The 8,768-nt window shown below is 39.5% G+C and overlaps 1 long non-coding RNA gene across 1 annotated transcript; it reads left to right on the top strand.

Moving 5' to 3' along the window:
• Nucleotides 1-702: 702 nt before the first annotated feature.
• On the top strand, nt 703-8,215 carry LOC309703711. The gene is made up of 2 exons (XR_014275974.1): nt 703-7,758; nt 7,810-8,215. It is a non-coding gene; the product is annotated as an uncharacterized lncRNA (long non-coding RNA).
• Nucleotides 8,216-8,768: the final 553 nt, after the last annotated feature.

The following is an 8,768-nucleotide window of genomic DNA, read 5'->3' on the forward strand; positions in this document are numbered from 1 at the left end:
TTTGTCTTGCTTGGAGTAATCTTGAAAGGGACGAGTGAAAGGATCAACAGACAAGAAGAAACCACGTGATGAACCATGCACGGTGGACAGCAGGCTGGTAAGAACAGTGTGACATGACTGTTTAAAGGCACTGAATGTGGTATTTTGCCAGGCTGGGACTTGATCCAAAAGGAAAATACTGAAGAGAAACAGAGAAGAAACAGACTGTGTTTGCTGGAATTCAAGACAACAAAAGGACACTGAGAGAAGAGGACAGTGACCGGTGAGAGGTGAAGCCGGACGAGTTCGACTGTGAGAATACAGGGTGTAATTGGACTGAAAGTGAAGCTTGAACTCATGATGGTTTAGAGATGTCCACCGTCACAAAGAAAAAGGGGAAAACAAGAATAGAAAACACACATAGACAAAGTGTTACATGTGAAATTATTTCTGGAAAGGATCAGAAGTGAGATAGTTTTGAATTAAGAAATCAGAGAAAAGATGCATGAATTAAACCTGACTATAACATATAGAGGCAATGAAGAAAGCAGCTTACACTCACTGAACATTAACAAAATACATAGGAAAAGCAATGAAGACCTGCTTACACGTATATACATGACATAAGTTGGGATTTCTGACCAGACAAAGGGAAACGGGTAGTTTAAGTATATATGAAAACAATGAAAATGTCTCAGTTGTGTTTCTATAGGGGCTGTCGAGAAAGGAAATTATTTTACTGCTATAGTTAAATAATTGTCATCATTACCATTGCATTAATAATAAAATCTGGAGGTTCTTGATTCAGGGGTAGAACAGTGTGTGTCTCTTTCAGAAAGACTGAGTTGCAGGCTGACAGGAAGTTGTATGCAGAAGTGAAAGCAGGAAGTTATTTTGAGCCGCAGGCTAAGACGAGGCTTTAACAATGTAACAGATAGCTTTAAGAAGGCCTTAAGCAGTTATGACTATTTTATACACAATGCATATCTGTGCTTATTAAAGAGTTGGAGCTCGGTCAATTAATTGGGGGTCGGAAGCTTTGTTCGGCGCGATGTTCGGACAATCTATTGTGCAAGTGACTTGGAGCCATAGAAGGAATCGCAATACATGCTTACAAAACACTTATATCAGGTCATTTTATATTAAGGTTTTAGTAGAGGTTCTTGGTTAAAACATTTATTTAGTAGAAGACATACACATAGTCTCAGTGAGCTTCTGGTCTGGTAAAAGGTCAGAAGTGCAACAGGTGAATTGAGAAAGAGCATTTGAGGACGAGACACAGACAGTAGGTGAAGAGGTGACACAAAGAGCATGTGAGGTCAACACACACACACACACACTTTAAATTAGATTTATTTAGAGGAGAGGTTAGTTATGTTTGGCTGTAACTGCAAAATTGTCTTGGTAAAAGAGGAACCGTTTCTTGGTGTCTCGGCAAGAAAGAGGAACAAGACAAGAACTGAAAGGTAGACAGGAAGGGCTAGCCATGAAAATAGAAGATGATTTTCTGGGTGAAAAGTCATGATGATGTTGATCTGATCTATGTATAAAATGTACCGGTGACGCATGAAGGGGCGTCAGTAAACAAACCCTGATGCTATAAAATATCTGTTCATGCTTTGATTAAGTTGAAGACTACTTCCTGTCTGCGTACAGAGTTGTCTTCCCACGCGTGTATTCATTAAAATCATCGTTTGACTTCACCCGGCCGGATTGGTGTGGTTATTCTTCGATCACCTCTTGTACCCTTCCTCAATATTGAATCTTAACATTTGGGGGCTTCGTCCGGTTATTGAGGAGGGAGAGTTGGAGGTTTAGACGGAGAAATCCGGGGTCTTAGGTGGTCTGACGGGCAGACATGAATTCCAGTGGTCTAAGTGAGTGGGCATAAGCCGGCTTATCCAAAAGGTAAGGCACTACCTGTTGAATTATTTCCAAAGTGTGCCAAATTGGATATGATAAAATTTAAGTCTACTCACTGAAGTTACTGGTGGATGTCTGTTTTGATTTTGATGAGAATGTCATGACAGTACTGAGGATTTAAAGCAGTTGGACTGCTGGTAATGATTGAAGGCGGTTGGACCGTTTAGTATGTTAGGGAATCTGGTTATTTTTTGGTTATAAGGTTGGACCTGCTTCAGTCTTACACTTTGTTGGGTGTTTTATTGTTGTTTCAAAGTATTATAAATTATTCTAGAACGCCAGTTGGACTGGTAGGAAGCGCAGTGCTCAGAGGTAACGCTTGCCAATGCAAAGGACGCTTATGCATTGTCCTCGAAGAGGGATAGTCAGTCGGTCACTGTGGAGCTTGGGGCACTCCAGAATAACTAGGAGTTAGAATCTCCTTACCGTTTGGAACGGTATCTGCGCTTTTTTGGGCAGCAAAGGTTGGACCTTGGGTGTTGGACACTTTTAAATTGAGTTAGGGACTTTAGAGATGAGGCCAGAAACTGTTGGACAGATACTGGTTAATTGATTACAAAAAAGTTGGACTTTATCGGTTAGACCGTTAACTGAAATTTGTCAAAATTGGTTAGGCGCTAAAGCTGACAGACCTGACAGTAGTTGTAAATATAAGACGTCTTTGTAATAAGAGATCTCTGTGTGAAAGGAGTCTGAGGCAATGCTGGAGCTATTTTTAGACGGTGTGTGTGTGAGTGAAAATGCAAATGAGTAAGCAGTGAACTGTTTAAGCCACAGTTGGTTTTACAAATACTGCTGCAAACATTGTTGAGTGTGTGTTTCAAATGCCATTTATGTTTATTAGAGGACTATAAATAAAGTTTTGAGTTGCCGTAGTGGATGTATAGTAATTGACTGAGTTTGGATGTAGATATATAAATATATTGAGTGCACTGTATATACTTAAGACTAACACATCACTTTCAGTAGTAACTTTTCTCCAGCATTAGTTGCTGGTGGGTTTTATTTTTTCAATTTCTTGTGTGTGCGGTGAGAATTAATGGAGGTTTCAATTTTTTGTTTGTTTTTTACTTGCTCTTTTTGATTATGACAAGCATGTCTAAAATACTCTTAGGAAAGTGTGTTGAGTTATATTCCTTAACTCTAGTCACAGTTTAAGTGTGAATGCGGTGACTAGAAGCTTTGACATGATGAATAAAGGTGTGAGAGGTATTTCTTGGGTGATGTAAAGTAGGACGTTTTAAACTTTGAAAGTGTTTTAATTTGAGAGAGGCATGAGTGATGTTATAAGAGTTTAGTTTATTTAAAAGGTGTGTGTGAGAGGATTATGAAATCATTGTGTGAATGATGCTACATTTTAGGTCAAAAGTTAGTAGAATTACAGAGGGTTTGTAGATTGTAAATACAAAATAAGTTTGATTAGCCTGGAGAAACAGCAAAGCAGTTTGAGCTGCTCTGAGCAGCTGCGTGCGGTGTGTGTGTAACAGGAAATGGTGTGGGTGACAGGAAGTTTGCATGCCCATATAAGGTGATGTGTGAACAGAGGAAGTCTGAGAGAGAAGTGTGTGTGTAGGCAAAAGGCAGAGTGTGTGCGTGAAATAAGGGAGTATTGTTTTTACATCAAGGTTTAGTAGAGCTAAAGTAGAACGTCACAAACAAACAAAAGAAGGTAAAATGAAGAGAGAAAATAATGTGGTTCCCTGACCGGGAGAGAAAATAACTGACAATTACATTAATGAATAGAAAACACACATACACAAAGTGCCATATGTGAAATTATTCTAGGAAGGAGTCAGAATTGAGATAGCTTATTATAGAGATAGTTTAACATAAGATGCAATGAAGGAAGCAGCTTACATTCCTTTAATTCCCAGAGCCAGTGTGTTCCCTCCCCTGCCCACTAGGGCCCCGTATCAGGCGAGTATGGAAGGCTGGATAGCCCATGACGGGTAAGATCCCACCTCGAAACCCTGGGACAACCTAAGGCAGGCACAGTCACGATTACTCTCGGCTTCAGTAAGAAGACGGGTCCTGACGGGTAAGGCCGCTGGGCTAGGGTGGAGGTGGAAAGTGGCAAGTGGAGCCCTACCTTCTGGCTGAGGACAAGGAATGCTGCTATTTAAGGTAGGAAATCAGAATTTGGGTTAGTAAATTTGGGGAGGAGAAAATTGACTGTTTAAAGGCAAAATTATGAAGGAGTCTGACACACTGTAAAAGCACCATATGCAAATTCACACACACAAACAGAAAATGCATTAAACTTATAAAGACAAGACAAGCTCATGGAGTTTAATGCATAGACACTGATTAAACCTGGCTAAGAACACAAACATAGGCAATGAAGAACAGCTTGCTATTTTGTATGAATGATACAAGGGTGTGAATGTTTAATAAAATACATTTGAGTTTGTAATTGAGGAATAGAATAAGCCATATGACAAAGGGAGTTATGAAAACGAAAAAGGGATTAAAGTAGTTTTAAAAAAGAGTGACTTAGGAGTGCTCTCGTACTGAGTGATCAACACTAGTGATCACTGTTGGAAGAAATAAAATGATTTAATGAGTTGGGAATGTTTAAACATATGTTTCTGTTGTTACAGCTTCTTGAGAGATGACTCAGTATGCAAATTAGCTGGAGTGTGTGTGTGACTGTGACTTTCAGGAAGAGGAAGCATAGCAGAGACGAGAAGTGCAGATTGGGGTAGGGAATTTATAGTTTAGTGATTATATGATGTCGTAAGGGGTCTTATGCTGAATTTAAGAGTATAAGGGGGTGATTTTTGTTTGCAAATTGTGTGGTTTTAATGAGACTTTTGGTGTATTGAGGAGGTGAAATTATGTGGTGGCAAGATTTGTGTGTTTAAGGTTGTTGTGGTGATGGGTTGATTCTGTCAGGTAGGTTGTTGTTGTTATTTTTGTTTTTAATAGAGGGAGTTTTAGGAAACATGGACATGTCTAAAATTGGGCCCATTATTTTGTAACAGTGCACTTAAAGAAAACCTGTCAGGTGATTTTGTTTTGTTTTTATGAGCTAACAATCAGCTCTATTTTTCATTTCTGTTTTAAGCAGGCCTGCAACAGTGAATAACGGCGCTGAAAATTCTCGGGAGGAGCAAATATAAGGGGGCTTTCCAGATTACAATTGGCTGAGGAGAAAGCTACCTGTGGGGACTGATCAAGGTCGTAAGTCCCTGTAAAAAGGATTTTATGCGAGTCAATCCAGTCCAAAAGCATAAAGAAATATTTTCCTATGGAAAATAAAAAATGACGGAGCTCATTTTGCTGAGGGTGGAGTATCTGATCGCGCGGGAGGCTCCACTATCAGCAAATACATGGTGTGACTGCATGTGAGTGAATGTGAGACTGTATGTGAGTGAGGATGAATTAATGTGGACAAACAATTTGTTTTTACCAGAGAAAATTTCTGTTTTGTTTTATTAGGTGGGGTTAGATTATGGGATTATAGTATATTGTTGGGAGAAGGCCAAATGCTAAAGGGGAAATATTTTTGATGTAACTCAGTTACCATTAATTGTAGAAACACATGACTGATAACTGTTCTGTTTTAAGTTTATTTTTATGACATAGATTGGATCATGAGTGGGGAAAACTGAGCAGTTTTAAGTTTTGTATAGTATCTTGACACATGAAATGTATCAAGATAAAGGGGGGTTTAGGGTTTAATAATTTAATTGTTTAATAATTTAGGATCATTGTAGGACCTTTTGGGTTTTTGATCATTTGGATATGGTAAAACTGAAACTGGTATTTTTAAGTTAAGGTTAAAGGATTAAAAGTGAACTTGTCACGGTTTGCGAGGCAAGCCGTGTGGAGTTGTAGAAAAGGACCCAAAAGGCGGCAGCTCTGGTGCAGGTGAATATTTATTTACAACGGTGGGCACAAAACAGCACTGGTGGAAAAAACAACCTAAACTGGGTAAGCTAATAACACAAACCAGAAACGAGGATGCAGGGAGACCGAGGGGAAACAACACAGACAAACCAGCAACTACCATAACAGAAGACACAACTTAAATACACCCAGAGCACGGGGAGAACACAGACATAACAGGCTGGGGGAAACATGGAATAAACACAAAGAGAGACGAGAGCTCATAAATACACAGAGGGGCACAAGGGGGTAAGAGTCACAAAGGGAAAAAACACTTAGGGAACACCACAACAGGACACCTCAGAAAACCTGGCCTAAATAAGGAGCGAAAATACAAGGAACCAAGAATGCTGGGCCAACATGGCCCAGGACCATGAATCCTGTTTAGAAGATACAATGCCGGTTTTTCAAAGCTGTGAATAAATCTTAGAGGGAAAATTAGTGAGGGTTGAAGGGGTAGAACAGCTTTGATTTTTGATCTTTAGAAGAAGTGGTTATAATGTAGGCTTACACATACAGATATTACATAGGAGGTATTTTTAGGATAAAGGGGGAGCTTATAAATAGAAATGATTTTTATACATATTGCATTTTGTGCTTTTAAAGGAGTTGTGGCTCAAATTTGTCTCTGGAGGGTCACGAGCCTTTGGCTAGCGCTATGATTAGCCAATCTACTGTGAGGATAATATGAGTTCATGAAGGATTGCACACGCTTACAGACACAGAGTTAAGAAACACACATGACAGTATTGATTCCAGGCAAAAGGCCTTAAATTCATTTAGCTTTTAATTGAACTTAAAGAAGGACCAAAGAGGAAGGAAAGCAGATATTTTGGTTAGGTCTGATAAACTAGAATTAGGAGGTATGGTTACATTAAAAGGAGCAAAATGAAATAAAAAGGCTATACCAAAATGGGTTATAACATAGGAAATGTGAGGTTAAAATGAAGTTAACACATAGGAGTTGTTTCAAGGCAGCATTTAGCTATGAGGAAATGTATACAGGAGTAATTGCTTATATGCTTAAACTTAATTGATTAAAGTGGTTGTTTTCTTTTGGAGTAGATTAACTTGCAGCAGCGACAACTTGTGCACAGGATGTTGATGATCAGATAAGGGAAAATAGAGCGAGCAACTGGACGTGAAAGCAGGGCTTAAAGAGTTCTAAAGGGATGAGTAACGTTGAAGAGTATACATAAATACAAGTCAATAAGTTAAGAAGATAATTAGGATCAGGCTTTTGATTAAAGAGTCCCAGATAGGATAAGTTAGGGAGATGCAAGAAAAGGTGTTTTGTTTCCTTTGCAGAAGATCTCGGCGACCACAGGAGGGGCGAGGATCCTGGAGATCTCGAGGTTCGAGACCACCAGAGAAGGGTCTGCGTGAGGACACAATGTATTGTGACCTCTGGTGTTCCAGAGGTCAAAAGAGGGAGTGTCGAGAAAGGAAATTATTTTACTGCTATAGTTAAATAATTGTCATCATTACCATTGCATTAATAATAAAATCTGGAGGTTCTTGATTCAGGGGTAGAACAGTGTGTGTCTCTTTCAGAAAGACTGAGTTGCAGGCTGACAGGAAGTTGTATGCAGAAGTGAAAGCAGGAAGTTATTTTGAGCCGCAGGCTAAGACGAGGCTTTAACAATGTAACAGATAGCTTTAAGAAGGCCTTAAGCAGTTATGACTATTTTATACACAATGCATATCTGTGCTTATTAAAGAGTTGGAGCTCGGTCAATTAATTGGGGGTCGGAAGCTTTGTTCGGCGCGATGTTCGGACAATCTATTGTGCAAGTGACTTGGAGCCATAGAAGGAATCGCAATACATGCTTACAAAACACTTATATCAGGTCATTTTATATTAAGGTTTTAGTAGAGGTTCTTGGTTAAAACATTTATTTAGTAGAAGACATACACATAGTCTCAGTGAGCTTCTGGTCTGGTAAAAGGTCAGAAGTGCAACAGGTGAATTGAGAAAGAGCATTTGAGGACGAGACACAGACAGTAGGTGAAGAGGTGACACAAAGAGCATGTGAGGTCAACACACACACACACACACTTTAAATTAGATTTATTTAGAGGAGAGGTTAGTTATGTTTGGCTGTAACTGCAAAATTGTCTTGGTAAAAGAGGAACCGTTTCTTGGTGTCTCGGCAAGAAAGAGGAACAAGACAAGAACTGAAAGGTAGACAGGAAGGGCTAGCCATGAAAATAGAAGATGATTTTCTGGGTGAAAAGTCATGATGATGTTGATCTGATCTATGTATAAAATGTACCGGTGACGCATGAAGGGGCGTCAGTAAACAAACCCTGATGCTATAAAATATCTGTTCATGCTTTGATTAAGTTGAAGACTACTTCCTGTCTGCGTACAGAGTTGTCTTCCCACGCGTGTATTCATTAAAATCATCGTTTGACTTCACCCGGCCGGATTGGTGTGGTTATTCTTCGATCACCTCTTGTACCCTTCCTCAATATTGAATCTTAACAGGGCGAAACAGATCTGGATCAATTTTCCACGTGCGGCGGTCGGAAGAAACCTGTAGGTTAACTTGACTGGACATGCCAAGGCAAGTTTCTGGTTGAATTGTTTACAGCGCCATGTCTCCATAAACCTGACAAGTGGGCCCTAACTTCTGGCTGAGGAGCAGGGACGCGGTTAATAAGGTGGGAGCTTAAAATTTGGGTTAGCAAATTTGGGAAAGAAACTGACGGCTTAAGTGGAGAATTGTGCAGGAGTCTGACACACTGCAAAAGCAACATATGCAAATCCACATACACAAGCAGGAAATGCATTAACTTTATGAAGACAAGACAAGCTCATGGAGATTAATGCATAGATACAGATTAAACCTGGCTAAGAACACAAACATATGCAATGAAGAACAGCTTGCTATTTTGTATGAATGATACAATGGTGTGAATGTTTAATAAAATACATTTGAGTTTGTAATTGAGGAATAGAAGAAGCCATA

The sequence above is a fragment of the Aulonocara stuartgranti genome, assembly GCF_965226115.1.
Source record: "Aulonocara stuartgranti genome assembly, chromosome: 3".
NCBI classification, from domain to species: domain Eukaryota; kingdom Metazoa; phylum Chordata; class Actinopteri; order Cichliformes; family Cichlidae; genus Aulonocara; species Aulonocara stuartgranti.